We start from the raw sequence: 17,405 nt of genomic DNA on the forward strand, positions 1-17,405 counted from the left end.
TGAGGATTTTTGTTTTCTTTATGTTGAGGTGTGACCCATAGTGAAGGCTGTGGTCTTTGATCTTCATCAGTAAGTGTTTCAAGTCCTCTTCACTTTCAGCAAGCAAGGCTGTGTCATCTGCATAATGCAGGTTGTTAAAGAGTCTTCCTTCAATCCTGATGATGTGTTCTTCTTCGTATAGTCCAGCTTCTTGGATTATTTGCTCAGCATACAGATTGAATAGGTATGGTGAAAGGATACAACCCCGATGTGCACCTTTCCTGACTTAAAACCCTGCAGTATCCTCTCGTTTTGTTCCAACGGCTGCCTCTTGATCTATGTACAGATTCCTCAGGAGCACAATTAAGTGTTTTGGAATTCCCATTCTTCACAATGTTATCCATAATTTGTTCTGATCCACACAGTTGGATGCCTTTGCATAGTCAATAAAACACAGTAAACATCTTTCTGGTATTCACTGCTTTCAGTCAGGATCCATCTGACATCAGCAATGATATCCTTGGCTCCAAGTCCTCTTCTGAATCTAGCTTGAATTTCTGGCAGCTGCTTTTGAATGATCTTCAGCAAAATTTTACTTGTGTGTGATAGTAATGATATTGTTTGAAAATTTACACATTAGGTGAGATCACGGTTCTTGGAGTTAGGAAAAGATATAGATCTCTTCCAGTTGGTTGGCCAGGTAGCTGTCTTCCAAATCTCTTGGCATAGAGTGAGCACTTCCAGTGCTGCATCCATTTGTTGAAACGTCTCAACTGATATTCTGTCAATTCCTGGAGTCTTGTTTTTCGCCAATGCCTTCAGAGCAGCTTGGGCTTCTTCCTTCAGTACCATCGGTTCCTGCTCACATGGTACCTCCTGAAATGGTTGAACATCGACCAATTCTTTTTGGTATAGTGATTCTGTGTATTCCTTCCATCTTCTTTTGATGTTTCCTGAGTCGTTTAATATTTTCCCCATAGAATCCTTCAATATTGCAATTAAAGGCTTGAATTTTTTCTTCAGCTCTTTCAGCTTGACAAATGCAGAGCATGTTCTTCCCTCTTGGTTTCCCATCTCCAGGTCTTTGCACATGTCACCATAATACTTTGTCTTTTTGAGCAGCCCTTTGAAATCTTCTGTTCAACTCTTACTTCATCATTTCTACCTTTTGCTTTAGCTACTCTGAGTTCAAGAGCAAGTTTCAGAGTCTCTTCTGACATCCATTTTGATCTTTTCTTTTTTGCCCATCTTTTTAATGATCTCTTGCTTTCTTCACGTATGATGTCCTTACATGTTAAATCTATTCTTGACATGGTCTCTAAATTCAGGTGGGATATATTCTGGGTTGTACTTTGGCTCTGGTGGACTTGTTCTAATTTTCTTCAGTTTCAACTTGAACTTGCATGTGAGGAATTGATGGTCGAAGTTGGCCCCTGGCCTTGTTCTGACTGATGATATTGAGCTTTTCCATTGTCTTTTCCCACAGATGTGGTCGATGTGATTCCTACGTATTCCATCTGGCAAGGTCCATGTGTATAGTTGCCGTTTATGTTGGTGAAAAAAGGCATTTGGAATGAAGAAGTCGTTGGTCTTGCAAAATTCTATCACTCAATCTCCAGAATCATTCCTATCACCAAGGCCATATTTTCCAACTACCAGTCCTTCTTTGTTTCCAACTTTCACATTCCAATCACCAGTAATTATCAATGCTTCCTAGTACTATGTTTGATCAATTTCAGACTGCAGAAATTGGTAAAAATCTTCAATTTCTTCATCTTTGGCCTTAGTGGTTGGTGCGGAAAAGTGAATAATAGTTGTATTAACTGGTCTTCATTGTAGGGGTATGGGTATTTTCCTATCACTGACAGCATTGTACTTCAGAATAGATCTTGAAACGTTCTTTTTGACAATGAATGCAAAGCCATTCCTTTTCAAGTTGTCATTCCCAGCATGGTAGACCATTTGATTGTCCGATTCAAAATGACCAGTACCGGTCCATTTCAGCTCACTAATGCCTAGGATAGCGGTGTTTATGTGTTCCGCTTCATTTTTTATGACTTCCGATTTTTCTAGGTTCGTACTTCATATATTTCATATTCTGATTATTAATGGATGTTTGCAGCTGTTTCTTCTCATTTTGAGTTGTGCCACAACAGCAAATGAAGGTTCTGAAAGCTTGACTCCATCCAGGTCATTAAGGTCGATGCTACTTTGAGGAGGCAGCTTTTCTCCAGTCGTCTTTTGAGTACATTCCAGCCCGAGGGGCTCATCTTCTGGCACTATATCAGACAGTGCTCTGCTGCTATTGATAAGGTTTTCACTGGCTTATTCTTTTCAGAAGTAGACCACTGGGTTCTTCTTCTCAGCCTGTCTTAGTCTGGAAGCTCACCTGTCTGCCATGGGTGACCGTGCTGGTATTTGAATACCGGGGGCATAGCTGCCGGCATCACAGCAACATGTTAGCCCCTATAGTACAACAGACTGACAGACAAGTAGGGGCAAGAATATTAGGAACACAAAATACCCAGTGCCAAAAAAAGGTAAAATTCACAATGTCTGGCACCCAATTAAAAATATCAAGCATGAAAAATGCAGGAAAATATAATTCATAAGGAGGAGAATAATCCATCAAACGTGGCCCAGAACTGACACAGATACTAGAATTAGCAAAGACATTAAAAGTAGTTATTGTAACTTTACTTCCTATGTTTAAAAGTCAGGGAAAATATCAAACACAGTAAGTAAAGAAATGCGAGATATAAAAATGGCCCAAATCAAACTTTTAGAGAGGAAAACTACCATGTCCAAAACAACAAAAAACTGGATGGCATTAGTGGCAAATTGGACATTGCAGAAGCATAGATTAGTAAACTTGAACACATAGCGAAGGGACTGAATGAAAATAAAAATATACATAACATTCAGATTCTTTATTTTTCCTTGAGCCAGTTTTGGAAGTTGTGCTTTTGTAGTCATTTGCTTTTTTTTTTTTCATTTCTTCTAAGTTTTTTGATTTGTTGGTATAAATTTCTTGGCGTAGTATTCCTTTATAATTCTTTCAGTTTCTGTTGGTCTGTAGTGATCTCTCCTCTTTCAGTCCTAATTTTGATAATATGTAGTTTCTCTCTCTTTTCTCCCTCCATCAGTTTAGTTAAATTTCGTTAATTTTGTTGATCTTTCCTAAAAACATTTTTTGCCTCATTGAGTTTCTCTGCTACTATTCTCTATTCTGGTTCATTGATTTCTGCTCTAATTTTGATTTATTTCCTTTCTTCTGCTTGCTTTGGTTTTAGTTTGCCTACTTTGGGTTTGGTTTGCACTTCTTTTTCTAGTTTCTAAAGGTTGAAGCTTAGATCATTTATTTAAGACACTTCTTTTAATATAGAGTTTTAAAGCCCTAAATTTCTCTCTAAGCACTGTTTTAACTGCATCCCATAAATTTGTCATTTTAATTCAAAATGTTTTCTAATATACTTGGGGGTTTCTTCTTTGACTCATGGGCTGTTTAGAAGTATGTTGTCTTAGTTCCAAATATTTGGAGATCCCCAAGATTCTTTCTGCTGTTGGTTTTTGATTTAAATTATTTGGGGTCAAAGAACATAATTTTTATTATTTCAATACTTTTAAAAGATATCAAGACTTGCTATGTGACCAACCATAGAGTCTGTCCTGGAGAATGTTCCCTGTGTACTGGAAAAGAACGTGTATCTAGCAGTTTGTTGGGTGGAAAGTTCTATTTACGTTAGTTAGGAAGAGGTTGTTGGTAATGTCATTCAAGTCTCCCATGCCCTTGCTAATTTTCTCTCAAGTTGTTTTATCAGTTATTGAAAGTGAAGTATTGAAGTCTCCAGCTATAATTGTTGAAGTATCAACTTCTCCTCTCAAATCTGTTTTTGCTTCATGTATTTTGAGACTCTGCTTTTAGGCACATAAATATTTGTAATTTTTATGTCTTGCTGATGAATTGATCCTATAATTAGCAGTAAATGTCCTTCTTTGTCTCTAGCAATGTTTCTTGTCTTAAAGTCTGTTTTATCTGATGTCAGTCAAGCCACTATAGCTGTCTTAGGGCTACTATCTGCATGGTGTTTCTTTTTCCATTCTTTCACTTCAACCATTTGTATCCGAGGAGCTCTGGTGGTACAGCGGTTAAGAGCTCGGCTGCTAACCAAAAGGTCAGCAGGTCAAATATACCAGCTGCCCCTTGGAAACCCTATGGGGCAGTTCTACTCTGTCTTATAGGGTCACTATGAGTTGGAATCAACTCAGTGGTAAAAGGCTTGCTTTGGTTTTTTAACTAGTTTCTGAATCTACAGTGTGGTTCTTATAGACAGCTTACAGTTGAAGCTTGTGTTTTTATCCAATCTGACAATCCCTGCCTCTGATTGGGTTATTTAGATAAATCACGTTTAACGTAGTTATCGATACGGTTGGGTTTACATTTGCCCAATAAGGTGTTTCTGTGGAGAGAGAGGGGGAATTCCCCAACAGGAAGCTGAAGTGATGATGCCAAATGACCTGGGCTGGGAAGCCCAAAATCGTAAACGTCCACTAGAAAGTTTTCCTGATTATCTTGGAACCCAAGGCCCAACTGGACAGCTGGCTCTTAGAAACTAAACAGATGGGAATCAAGGCTGTGGGCTCCATTTCCCAGGGGTCACACGGCCCTCTCATTCCTGCCCCTCTGTCTGTCTGTCTCTCCTTCTTTCATTTTATTCTGGCCATCTGCTTCTCTGTCTCTATCACAGCCAGTGTCTTCTCCTAGATCATTTTACCCAAGTCGTTGTTTTTACATGGCATTTTATTTCAAGTACCTCCCACTAATTGCACTCTTCTTGATTCAATTCCCTCCCCCTCCCCCCAGTAAAAAAGATCTTGATTGAGTCAGACTGACATATCTTGGGTCAGATCTGACTTTCCTTGGGGCAGCTGTACCCCTGGTCTTACTGACAATGGAGGGGTGGACACAAGCAAGAAGGGCACTGTCATACGTTCACCTTCCCATTTGTCGCAGGCTGTGGCTGGGGCAGACAAGGATAAATAGTAACACGGGAAGCAGGTGAGTGGATGAGTGAGGGAGTGAGTCAATACCTGGGAACCAGCCTCAGGCCTCTTAACCCCAGGTTTCTCTTCCCCAAAGCTGTAGTGGGCAGCAGCAGCCCCATGTTCTGGAAGACCCATCCATGTCTTCACAGACCACAGCCAGAGTCCCTGTAGAACCTTCAGTGGGAATTCGTTACTAGAACTCTACTGCTGTGATCACAAAATATCAGCTAACAGTTATCACTGCCATTTTGAAAGAGACCCAGGTCCAAATCAAGGAAGCCTCAGATGCCCGTTTCTTGGGGCAGCAGTGAATTCAGTTCAAGGGACATCTAAGGGCGTGTGCTTGGCTCCAGGCACTGTGCTGGACACGGAGGGATGGGGATGCGAAGATCTGTTAGGGAGTCCCTGCCCTCAAGAAGCATAAACCTTCCTGGGGTGACTGGTGTCTCCCCACATTCCCTCCATTGCTCCTTTGTAGTTGGAGGGACGGGCCCAGATTGGTCTAGGCCAATCACCACATGGCTTTCCCCAGGGCAGAGTGATTTGCGCAGGAGGGGCCCAATCAGCATGGAACATAGGCTCTCCTCTGTGAACGGTGTGGCACTGGACGTGAAGCCAGCAATGGTGGAGGCAATTTTGCTAGAATGTGGAAAGCTTCCGTAAGGACGAGTCCTGTTCAAAGAGGAGGGTGGAGCCAAGAGACGACTGAAAAACGGAGCCAGTGTGTAAGCCTTCCAGACTTTACATGTGTAACTCAGTTGAGTTGTGATTTCTGTTCCTTGGAACCAAAATCTTTTAAGTATTACAAGTCAGTAATCTGGGTGAAATGGTAAGAGTACAAATGTGACTACAAGAAGTGCCGTGGGGACAAAGGAGGGCCTGATGAGGCCAGCCTGGGGAGGTTGGAGAAAACTCCATGGAGAAAGCGTCACTGGAGCTAGGTCTTGAAGGGTGCAGGCGACTTTGAGGATAGGGCATCACACTCCAGCTAGAGGGGATGGCAGGGACCATGACACAGAGGTGAGACCGCACAGGGTGTGGGCCGGGGAGGAGAAAATAACCTGGGACGATGGGCTGGAGGAGTAGATTGGGGCCAGAGAATGAAGGTCCTTGAATGCCTTACAATTTTGGAAATGTCATTTATTTGTTCAGCAAGCAGCTCTTGAATGCTTCTTATGGGCCTGGTACCTCTAAGTGATGTGAGCAGAAATGGAGGCAGAGTCGGGAGGAGAGTGAGCAGGTAGAACCAGAGAAACCAGGAGGACTGTATATAGATACATATACACACATGTACATACATATACATATACATGTTCTTATTCATATACGTATATGTACAGTTGTTGTCAGCTGTTGTCAACTCCTGGCAACCCTGTGCACAATGGAACAAAGCCAGTCCTTCACCGTCCTTATGACGAGCTGGGAATCAGACTGTTATGATTCATGAAAGTAGCTCACCAGGCCTTTCTTCCTAGTCTGTCTTAGTCTGTAAGCCCCACTGAAACCTGTTCAGCATCACAGCAACACAAGCCTCCACTGACAGACAGGTGGTGGCTGCTCATGAGGTGCTCTGGCCAGGAATCGAACCTGGGTCTCTGGCATGGAAGGGAGGGTCCTTCCACATGAAGCAGCGCAGCTAGGAAGCCCTGAGGCAAATCCATACTTGGACTCGGGGTTAAGTTGAGGGTTGGGAGAAAGAAGCTCCTGGATGTGGGGGTGCAGTGAAGGGCAGCGCCCCCCTTCCTGAATGGTACTCACTGTAACAAAGTTGTAAGGCAGCTCATGTTTAGAAAGGCTTCCGTGAGAGATGTCAGGGGCAGGAATGTGAAGAAAGAAATCGACCGAGCCCAGAGGGAAGGATACCGTTTGAATGCTTTCTGCCACCAAAACCAACATGCAGTGCTGCCTCTGGCTGCCCCCCGCCCCAGATTTGCTCCTTCTGGCTTTTAGGGGGTGGGCGAAGAGACCCGGAACCCCTTCCTGCCTCCCTCTTTGCCCCCCTCCGTAAACAAATGTCAGAAGCTGGGAGGTCCAGAGGCCCTTTGATGGCAAATGAAGTGCCAGGGTTGTAAGACCAGAGCCCTGAGGCAGCCGAGTGCCTAATGCTTCTGGGGCCACCCACCACACACCCTTGTCACAGCTGGAGAGAAGACAAAGCCAGACGGCCTAAGGACCTTGTCCAAGGTCACAGCCAAGCAGAGGTAGAGCTGTTAACGATGATACCTGGAATCTATGTACTTCCCCAAAGACTCTTCATATCTATTACATTAAATCGGCAACCTCAAGGTCAAGTGCAGGGCAGGTAAGGTACATGCCAGGAGCCAAGCAGGTGGCATAAATGAGTGAAGGTGGCTGAGTATAAGGTAGGAGTGGGGTATGGAGTGGGGTGAACTGACGAGCACTTGCGTTTCCTGAAAGGACAGCTGTCACTCAGCTTGTCTGATGGTGGCCACGTGGGAGTGTCTGCCCAGTGTGGGCAATGATCTGGTTTTTCAAGCAAAGCCAGAAATCCAGATTTTTATGTGAAAGCTAGTTAGAAACAAAATTAAAAAAGAAATACTGATTGGATAAAACACATGTGGTCCCAGTCAGGCCTTGGGGGGGCCATTTGCAACCACTGCCTTGATTGACCTTCACTGCAGGTAGGAGGCGTGTCAGCCCGAGCAACAGAAGTTGACATTGAGGCAGAGAGAGGGGAGGCTACTTCCTCAAGTTCACTCAGGGAAGAAGTACAGGCAGGATTTGAATCCAGTTCTCCTGACCCTGAGTCCTTGAGAGCGCTGTGCGGTTCCAGGAGAGAGAAGTCCAGAAGGGGCTTCAACAGCAGCTGCCCGCCAGTGTCCAGGAGGCGCTGGGCGTTGAGAAAGGTTTGGACACACCTCCCTGTCCTGGCTCAGCTGGTGGGTAAATGTGGGTGAAATCCATGTGGCTTTCCCCCTGGGTGCGGCACAGATGGGTAAATGTGGGTGAAATCCATGTGGCTTTCCCCCTGGGTGCGGCACAGATCCCACAGACACGGGGTAGCTGTCGGTTTTTATTTTGTCCTACTTTCTGGTGTTCTAATAGCCAATATCATTGCAACCCACAAGGGTCATTTAAAATATATATAATCTTATTAGTGAGAACTGGCTTCCCTGTGGCTGGTGCAAGTTTCGGAGAAAATCATTGGTCCCCAGTCTCAGCAGCGCATCTGAGGAGGAATGGGGGTGGGTGGTGGTTCTGGCTCTCAGGTGCCACATCTGCCCTAGTTTTCCAGAACACTCCAAGCAAATGTCTTCATTAGGCTGCAGGATGGATATGCTTCAGAGTGGGCTACGATTTACATATTTGGAGACCTGCAGGCTCCTTCCCCTGAGACTGTCCTTCCTTTGCTCTGCAGGGCCCCAAGGAGGCTGCTGGCTTCCCAGGGGTGCAGGTCTGGGGCTCGGTGGCTCTGAGGGTGACGTAAAACACCAGGAGAGTGAGCAGCACGGAGCTGCAGAAGCTGGGCTGATCAGGGGCCAGGCCCACTGATGATCTTGGCCTTGCTACTTGGCCTCTTGGGGCTTGGCTTTCAGCTACAAAGTGTCTAGGACTCGGTTAGGGCTTGCAAACCAGAGGCCTGTGAGGTTTGAGCCTTAGATATGTTTTATGTGGCCTGCAAAGTGGTTTAGGAGTCAGGACATTGCACAAAACATTCAGATTCCTGATTTTCTTAAATAAGTGAATGACCTGGCATTCCTGGGTCAAGTTGCACCTTCCCCCTGAAAGGGGCCGTCTGTTGCCAGTCCTTGCATGGCCAGCTTCACTTGTGTTCGTGACCTGCTTGGCCCCTGAAAGCAGGTGAGTTTGTTACTCCTGGTTGTTGTTATGTGCTGTGGAGTTGATTCTATCTCATGGAGACCCCGCATGTGCAGAGAACTGCTCCATCAGGTTTTCAAGGCTGTGACCTTTTGGAAGCAGATCACGAAGTCTGTCTTCAGACATGCCTATGGAGGGGTTTGAACTGCCAACCTTTTGGCTAGTAGCCAAATACTTAACTGCCACCCAGGGACTCCTGGACTAGGCAGCAATTCTAAATGCTTTACAACCTTGCAGAGACAAAGTTATTTCCTCCTACCTTTGATCTGTGGGGGTAGGGATCCTCATCCCATTTTAAAGGTTTGGAGCCCGAGGCTCAAAAATGCGTGGCCACCCAGGCCCTTGGTTGTCCAGTTACTATGTGTTGAGCTGGAGTCATGCACGTCAGACCCCAAGCCCACCCTCCTTCCAGGCTCTCATTTCGTAAGGATCTATCCCCATTGCTTACATGGGCTAACTGAGGCCAGCATTCCTTCCAGGCCTTACTACTGTACTAATGAAACCCTGGCACTTCAGTGCCCAGCCTCTGGAAGGAGAGACAGGAGGGGCCGAGGTTGGGAACACGTGGAATGTTCTTCTGGGAATAGAGACCTTTGTGACTAGTGATTTACAGAGAGGCGGGGCAGGGCCAGCACAGACAAAAAAGCCCTCTCTGTGTCCCCCTTTTTCTCGCCTGTATAGTGGGGACAAAATGCGTCTTGTAGATTATGGGGCTTACAACAGAGCTTGGCACATAAAAAACCAACAGGTAAGCTCCTGGCTGCTAATCAAAAGACTGGTGGTTCCAACCCACCTGGCAGCCCTGCAGGAGAGAGACCTGGCGATCTGCTCCTGTCTGCCTAGAAAACCCTATAGGCAGTTCTGCTCTGTCACATGGGGCACTAGGAGTTGAAAACTGGCTCAACGACACCCAAAGACAACAACATCATTTTGGTGCACATAAGCAGCTCTGTGGAGAGCCAGGAAGGACCCGGGGCTGGGCATTTGCCCCTGGGCCCTCCCTTCTCTGGGTGCAGTTTCCCTGCCTCTGCTCAATGTCTTGCCTCCAGTTCCAAGTCTGGGTTTTGGTTTCTGGGTTTTTCGTATCAGCAGAACCCTTGGTGACTCAACGCAGAATGCACCCTGTGCTCCGTTGCACAGATGGACGACACCCTCGTCACATTGTCCTTCCTGGAACCCACCTGCCCGCCATCAGCTCCTCCCTGCATTCATACCACCCTGAATGTCTCCCCCTCCTCTGGCTTTTGCCTTTGCAGCATCACTGAAATCCCACTGGTTCTCAGGCCCTGCACCAGGGTTGGACACTCCCTGTCCCTCACTGTCTACCATGGGAGTTCTCCACGGGGCGCTTCTGCCCCCCAAGGGACATGGAGCAGTGCCTGCAGGCATCTTGGGTTGTCACAGCCTGGGGGGAGGGGCTAATGGCACTGAGTGGGTAGAGGCCAGGGATGCTGCTACGCGGCCTGCAATGCACAGGAAGCCCCTACAACAAGAAATTGTTGAGCCCAAAATGCCAGCACGGCTGAGGTCGGGAAACCCTGGCCTGTTGGACACCACAAGCCTGTGGTCAGAGGTTTACAATGAAATGGGACAAGGGTCTAGTAGGAGTAGGCCCAGACGTTTTGGGGTCCAGAGGTGGTCTGTGGTAGTTCATGTGTTGCTGTGATGCTGGAAGCTATGCCACCGGCATTTCACATACCAGCAGGGTCACCCATGGTGGACAGGTTCCAGTGAGGCTTTCAGACTAAGACAGACTAGGAGAAAGGCCTGGTGATTTACTTCTGAAAGTCAGCCAAGGAAAACCCTATGGATCACAACAGAATATTGTCTGACACAGTGCTGGCAGATGAGCCCCCTAGATTGGAAGGCACTCAAAATACACAGAGGCTGCAAGAATGGACTCGAGCATACCAATGATCGTGAAGATGGTGCCGGACCAGGCGCCGTTTTCTTCTGTTGTACATGGGTCACTGTGAATCAGAGTTGACTTGCAGCTAACAACAACAACAGGGAAGCAAGGGAAGGCTTCGTGGCGGAGTGACAACACCACTGATTCCACTCTGCAGGTGGCGGAGCCACTTCGTAGACGTTCACATACGCCTCAGATACGGTCCCCGTATGCAGCTGACTTGCCCAGGATGCAAACACAGCTCTTCTGATCCTTGAAGCCTCATCTGCTCTGCTAATTTCATTTGCACCCTGGATCCAGCCATCCCTAAGGTCTTGTACTCTGGTTACATGGAGCTTCCAGGCATTTTGCTTGCTTACACTTGTCTGAGTTAGTGTTCGTAGATGGATAAACATCACACCTGACCTAGGCATGCTCACACCTCTATGCAGACCTTACCTATCACCCTCACACACCTGATGGCTCCTGACTGACAGCTGCCTCCTTCCTCCTCCCTGAGGCTGGTGGCCTCCATCTGGGCTGCTGCTGTGGCAGCTGCCATCCCAGCAGCACCAAAATAGCCAAGCATCGATTGTGTGATTGAACTGTTCCGTCAGCCCAGACTCGGGGAGCCACAATCAGATGTGGTTCCTGCAACAGCTGCCCGAGCAGGGCTGGCAGTTTAATTAAAAGCCCCATGTACTCAGAGATTAACTAATCACAGCGGGATGGGAGGCAGTGATGGTGCCGGCGACTTCTCAGCTGGATTTGGCTGAGAAGCTCCAAATGTCTGCCTTCCGGCGGCCCACAACAGCAGGAGGCAACACCAGTGTAGACACACCGAGCATTTGCTGATCAGATTCCCAGCTGTCTCTAGGGCTTAAAACTTACAGGAGAAACAGTGAAAGGGGACCCAGGAGGGAGGGCGAAGGCGTGGCTGTCATTGCAAGGAACTGGGACGGGTGAGGAGGGGGGCTGGAGAGGAAGGGACAGGCTACGCAGGGTGAGAGGAGACACCACACCTCTTCATCTCCAGGCGGGGCAGCACAATGGTTAGTGCGTGGGACAGCCAGGCCGCCAGGGTGCAAGCCATGGCTCTGCCACCTACTGTGGTGTGACCTTGGACCCATTTAAACCTCTCTGCTTCAGTTTTCTCGCTTATAAAATCTGGAGTTAATAATCATGCCAACCTCCCAGAGCTGGTGAGGGTTCATGCCTGTAAAGGTTTTGGAACATAATAAGAAAATCAAAAATACTAACCTTACTAGCTTGCAAAGCACAGGGCAACTTCCTCCCAGGAAAAAAACAAAGGCCATGAAGCGACAAGTGATTCTGGCTCCAATTTACCAGGTGCCTCCTCCCACCCTCACCTCCCCTAGGAGAAAAAGGCTGGACTTTGAAGGCCACCAGGCCTTGAGGTGGTGAGGGCTGGGACAGCGCTAAAGCACAGGATGGAAGGGCAGCGCCTTACCTTCTAAGTCAGCAGAACTGCACGGAGCAAATCCAGGGGCCACGTTTCTGTGGAACTGTGGGTCTGGCACCCCCTGGTGCTGTGTGGGGAGCAGTGAGGCTGCCCCTTCATGGCCTGGCTCAGTCTTGCTCTTGGGCACAAGTCCCTGGCTCCTGATTCTGGGACCCGCCTGCCAAGGGTGAGTCTCTGTGACTTGGACATCACTAACGTGGCCTGCAAAGATCCCTAACACCCAACAGGAAAAGTTCACACTCCTTCTCCTGGCTTCAGTGTCCCCCATGGTCAGTCCCAACCTACCTTTCCAGTTCTGTCTCTTGTTACCCCCTTGTGCCCCCTAAGCTCCGGCCAATCTGGGTTGCCTGCTGTTCCTGGACTGCAGCCCCCAACCTGGCTGGCTGTCCTCCCCCTTGTCTCTGGAAGTCTCAAGCCTCCCCCTTCAGGGCCAGTTCTGCAGAGTGGTCTGCAGGGATGACTGGCCTCTCCTAAGTGGTGTCAACTCACGGTGTGGCCTCCCCACAGACCTCCTCCCGTTCCAGACCATATAGATCCTTGTAGCCTGTGCAGATGAAACCACGTGATTCGAAGTGTCATTGTAATTGTGTAATAATGACAGCTCAGACCAGATCATATTACCAACTGACAAATCCACTGCCGTTGGGTCAATTCTGACTCATAGCGCCCCTATAGGACAGAGTAGAACTGCCCTATAGAGTTTCCAAGGAGTAGCTGGTGGATTAGAACTGCCAGCCTTTTGGTTACCAGCCATAGCTCTTAACCACTATGCCACCAGGGTTTACCAGAGCACATTAGAAGGTTCAAAAAGTAAATTTAGCATAGAGTTTTAGCTTGTAGGTACATTGACACATGCAGCCTGGGCTTATGAAAAATGTTTCTTGTTATAACTAACTACAAGGATATTTTTATTAAAAAAAAATACATTTCTGCTGAAACACTGCACAAAAATTTTGTAGTCATTTTGGTGTCACCCCCTGACAGTGTCCTCTGGTGTGGTCCACACCTCCTGTACCCCCTAGTGACATCACTGCTTCTCTTTGGCCTCTGAGCGGTGGTGTGCTCATCTTGTTGCACTGCTTATAGGAGGCCTGAGGTGATGGCTCCAGGTGGCCCTGGGGGACTCTTTGAGGGTGGTTGCTGGAGCTAAGACCAACAGGACCAACAAAAAGAGCGAGCCTTGTGTAAACCTGGGGGCGAGCACCTGGCAGAAGAGCTAGCACCTGGAAAGCTCCTGAGATGAGAAGACAGGGACAGGGGTGTCTGTGGAACAGGTAGACCAACAAGGGGACAGGAGTGAGGGCTAGCATACCGTGAGGCAGGACCAGAGGAAGAGGAGGTCATGACTTCCAGTGGGCGGTGATCACCATCATGGCACGAGGTGGATGCAGTCGGGGGCAGTGAGGTGGCAGACCTCACCTGCCCCATGCCCAGCTGCATGGTCACTGGGTGGACATCATACAGCTCGTGGCAGTCCGAGTGGTGAAGTGAGGCCCGTCTCGGGGGACTCCCAGAAATAGGCCCTGCATGCACCGAGGACTCGTGTGAGAGTGATGCCTTAGGGTCTGATCCAGGCAAGAACAGTGTGGCTGGGCTGTGTGGGCCTGGGGAGAAGGAGCCCCGTCAGCTGTCTGCACCAGGGCTTGCAGCCTGGTGACCTTCTGGGACTGGAGCCCTCCCCGAGCCTCCCTTTGCTGGGCCCAGCTTGCTCATCAGGCAGCCTTGGGTTGCAAACATCAGCAACTGCCTCCGGCTGACTTGAACAAAGAGGACATGTATTGGAAGGATCTGGAGTAGCTCTCCAAGCAGAAGGGACAGGTGGGGGACTAGGTGTTGGGAAGCCCAAGATGGGGACATACTCACCGGCTATCTGCCTTGCCAGCACTCCATCTGTGTGTCCCTCTGCTTAAGTGTCTGATTCAGGGATAGCAGACCTGATTGGCTGAGTTTCTATCACATGATAACCCTATTCTAGGGAAGGCGGGACTTGACTAAGGACTAAGAGCATATCCAGTGGGGGAGGGATGGTTCCCCAAAGCAATACTGGAGTGCTAGTACAAATGGTTAACATGCTCTGCTGCTAACCAAAAGGCTGGCTGTTTGAGTCCACCCAGACTCGCCTTAGAAGAAAGGCCTGGTGATTTACTTCTGAAAAACTAGCCATTGAAAACCCTATGGACCACATGACACACATGGGGTGGCCGTGAGTCGGAGTCAACTCAATGGCAACTGGTTTGTTTTTGGTGGTTTTTTTCGTGTTAGAAGAGGGAAGTGAATATTAAGTGAAGCAAACATGTCCAAAAAATTAAAACTGTGTTCCTCCCACTGAGCCAGGTCCAGTTTTGAGGGAGGGGGGCTTGTGGTGCCCATGCCAGTGAGGGGTGGGGGGGCTGGAACCCAATGAAGATGCCCTCCTTCGCCTCTCAACGTGTGCCCAGTGTCCAGGCCCTTCCCCTCCCCCACGCAGTCACTGTCACAGCAGGAAAACAGCCAGTGAGGGTCCCTTCATGTCACTCCCAAGTCCCTCAGAGGCTCCAAGTGTCTGAGATACTTTCCAAACCTTGAGAAATATTGAAGGTGAGCTGATACAGGGTCCTGGAATCAGAACAAGGATTTAAATGGTAGCCACGTCTCTCACTGCTGTGTGACCTTGGGCAAACTGCTAACATCTCTGAACCTTTGTCTCCTCTCTGGTAATAATGAGACTTAACAGATGGGAAAGTGCTTGAAAACCTGAAAAGCCACTCAGGACTGCCTTCATCTTCGGTCACAACTTAGGAGGGAGTTGCTTCAGTTTCAGCCACTGGCAGTCATCCGCACCCCTACCTGCGGTGTCATCTCTTCCTGTCCTTCTCCATGCTTTCCCCGAGGTGGGGACCTGTCCCTGCATTTCTGCTGAAGAGGCTGCTTTGGGAGCCTGTCCCAACACCTAATCACCTTAGCCTGGAGAGGAGATGCCTGTCAGCCAGCAGGCAAGGGACAGGTCACCAGGGAGGCTGGGGGCTGAGGAGCCCCGGATGATGGGGTGGAGAGGTGGAGAGTAGTTGTGATGTGAGGAAGGCTGTGGAGGGTGGGTGAACAGCCTCAGGCACATCCAGACAAGAGGCGCCACAGCCTTGGTGCTGAGAAAGGACGTTTGGGTCATGTTCCCCTTGGAAAAGCCTGAGGGACCAGATTTCTGTGCCAGAAAAAAAAAAAAAAAAAACATACTTGTTGCCGGCAAGTCCATTCCAACTCATAGTGACCCTATAGGACAGAGCAGAACTGCCCCATAGGGTTTCCAAGGAGCACCTGGTGGATTCAAACCGCTGACCTTTTGATTAGCAGCCATAGCTCTTAACCACTACTCCACCAGGGTTTCCTTCTCTGCCAGAATTGCTGAAAATAATGTAAACTCCGGTTTTTAGCAGCCCCTGGTTGGCACAGATGATCAGTGGTTTGCACCCACCCAGAGGCACCTCAGAAGACAGACATCTGCTTCTGAAGGGTCACAGCCTTGAAAACCCTGTGGGGCAGGTCTACTCTGCACATATGGGGCTGCCATGAGTCAAAATCAACTCGACAGCAACTAGCAACAACAGCTTGGCTTTAATAGGATTGGCCACTCACCAGACAATACAAATAAGCACTACTTACTGTTTGCAAAAGGCATTCATGACCATTTTCTAATTTGGCTTTATCCCTACCTCACAGACAAGAAACTTGAAGCCAGAGAAGACAAGAGACTTGCCCAAGTTCACACAGTGGTGACTTAATACAACAGAAATTTCTCTCTCACTTACAGAAATATGCTGGTCTGGCCCTGCCAGTGTCAGGGATCCAGCCTCCTTCCATCCTGTGCTTCGCCAGCCTCAGCACAGGGCTGCCTCCAAAATGGCAGCTTATGCACCAGCAATCACGCCTACCTTTCCAGCAAGGAGGAAGGGTGAAGCAGTGGGACGCTGCTCTCTTTAAGGACACTTCTCATGGCGCTTCTACCTCCAGGTTGTTGGCCAGATGTAAGGTCTGTGGCTCGGAAATGAGGCTTTACTCTAGGCAGGCAGCATGTGGCCAGCTAAAATACTGCTTCTGTTTCTGAAGAAGAAAAGGGAAATAGATGTTGGGGGACAAGTGGCAGCCATTGTTGCAGCTAGAGAGTGACAAAAGTGGACTTCACCCCAAGTCCCATTTCCCCAGCAGCCCAGTCCTCAGCCTGGTACTTTCTTTGAGGGGGAAGCAGAGAGTTGTAGCTGTAAGGGGAGGGACCACATATGAAGCCCATCTTCATGAGGGTGGGTGGGCCTGGAACCCTAGGGTGTCAGCCTTTCCTTCTCCTGGGTCCACCAAGGCCCTTTCCTGTGGGACGAGACTCCACCCAAGGAATAGTACATTCCAGAAGAATGGTGGGGTAGAAAGAGCTCCCTGGGAGCATCTGTTGTGGGGGGGGGTGGTGGCAGGGCGGCAGGCAAGGGGAGCTTTGCTGGACTTAGCCCTTGCCTAGGAGTAGGGGGCATGGTTTTTGAGTTCCTGTCTCATCTATAATTTTCTAGGTGACAGTGAGCAGGTCTCTTAACCTCTAACTTCCTCCAGTCTCAGTTCCTTCATCTGTAAAATGGGGGCAATGGGGGGGAATTCAGAGCCCTGGTGGTTTAGTGGCTAAGAGCTACAGTGAGCTACAGCTGGTAACCAAAAGGTCAACAGTTAGAATCCACCTGCTGCTCCTTGGAAACCCTGCGGGGCAGTTCTACTCTGTCCTATAGGATTGGTATGACTCAGAATTGTTTTTTTTTGGTGGGGAATTCAGGCCTGGAACTAGGGTGAGGTGTGAGATACTCACTTTGGGTACAAAATTTAAGGAGGCACCAAAAAACTCAGTAATCGACATAAGTTATATTTAATGTAATTTTTTTCACTTTGGTGAAAATATAGTCATAAATCATTTTGACAATTTTCACACCTACAACTCAGTGACATTGACAGCATTATTCAAGCCGTGCACACATTCTTGCCATCCTTCTCCGAGTTGTTGCACTGCCACTGACTTAAACTCACTGCCCCCAAGCTTCTCATCTAAACTTTCAAGTTGCTGTTGTCAATTTGATGTCACATAGATAATTCTTTAAAGGAGCACAATGCTCAAAGCAGACATACTTTACTGATTAAAACATGAATTTTTTTTTTTTGGTTCAA

The sequence above is a fragment of the Elephas maximus genome, chromosome 21, assembly GCF_024166365.1.
Source record: "Elephas maximus indicus isolate mEleMax1 chromosome 21, mEleMax1 primary haplotype, whole genome shotgun sequence".
In the NCBI taxonomy this organism is placed as follows: domain Eukaryota; kingdom Metazoa; phylum Chordata; class Mammalia; order Proboscidea; family Elephantidae; genus Elephas; species Elephas maximus.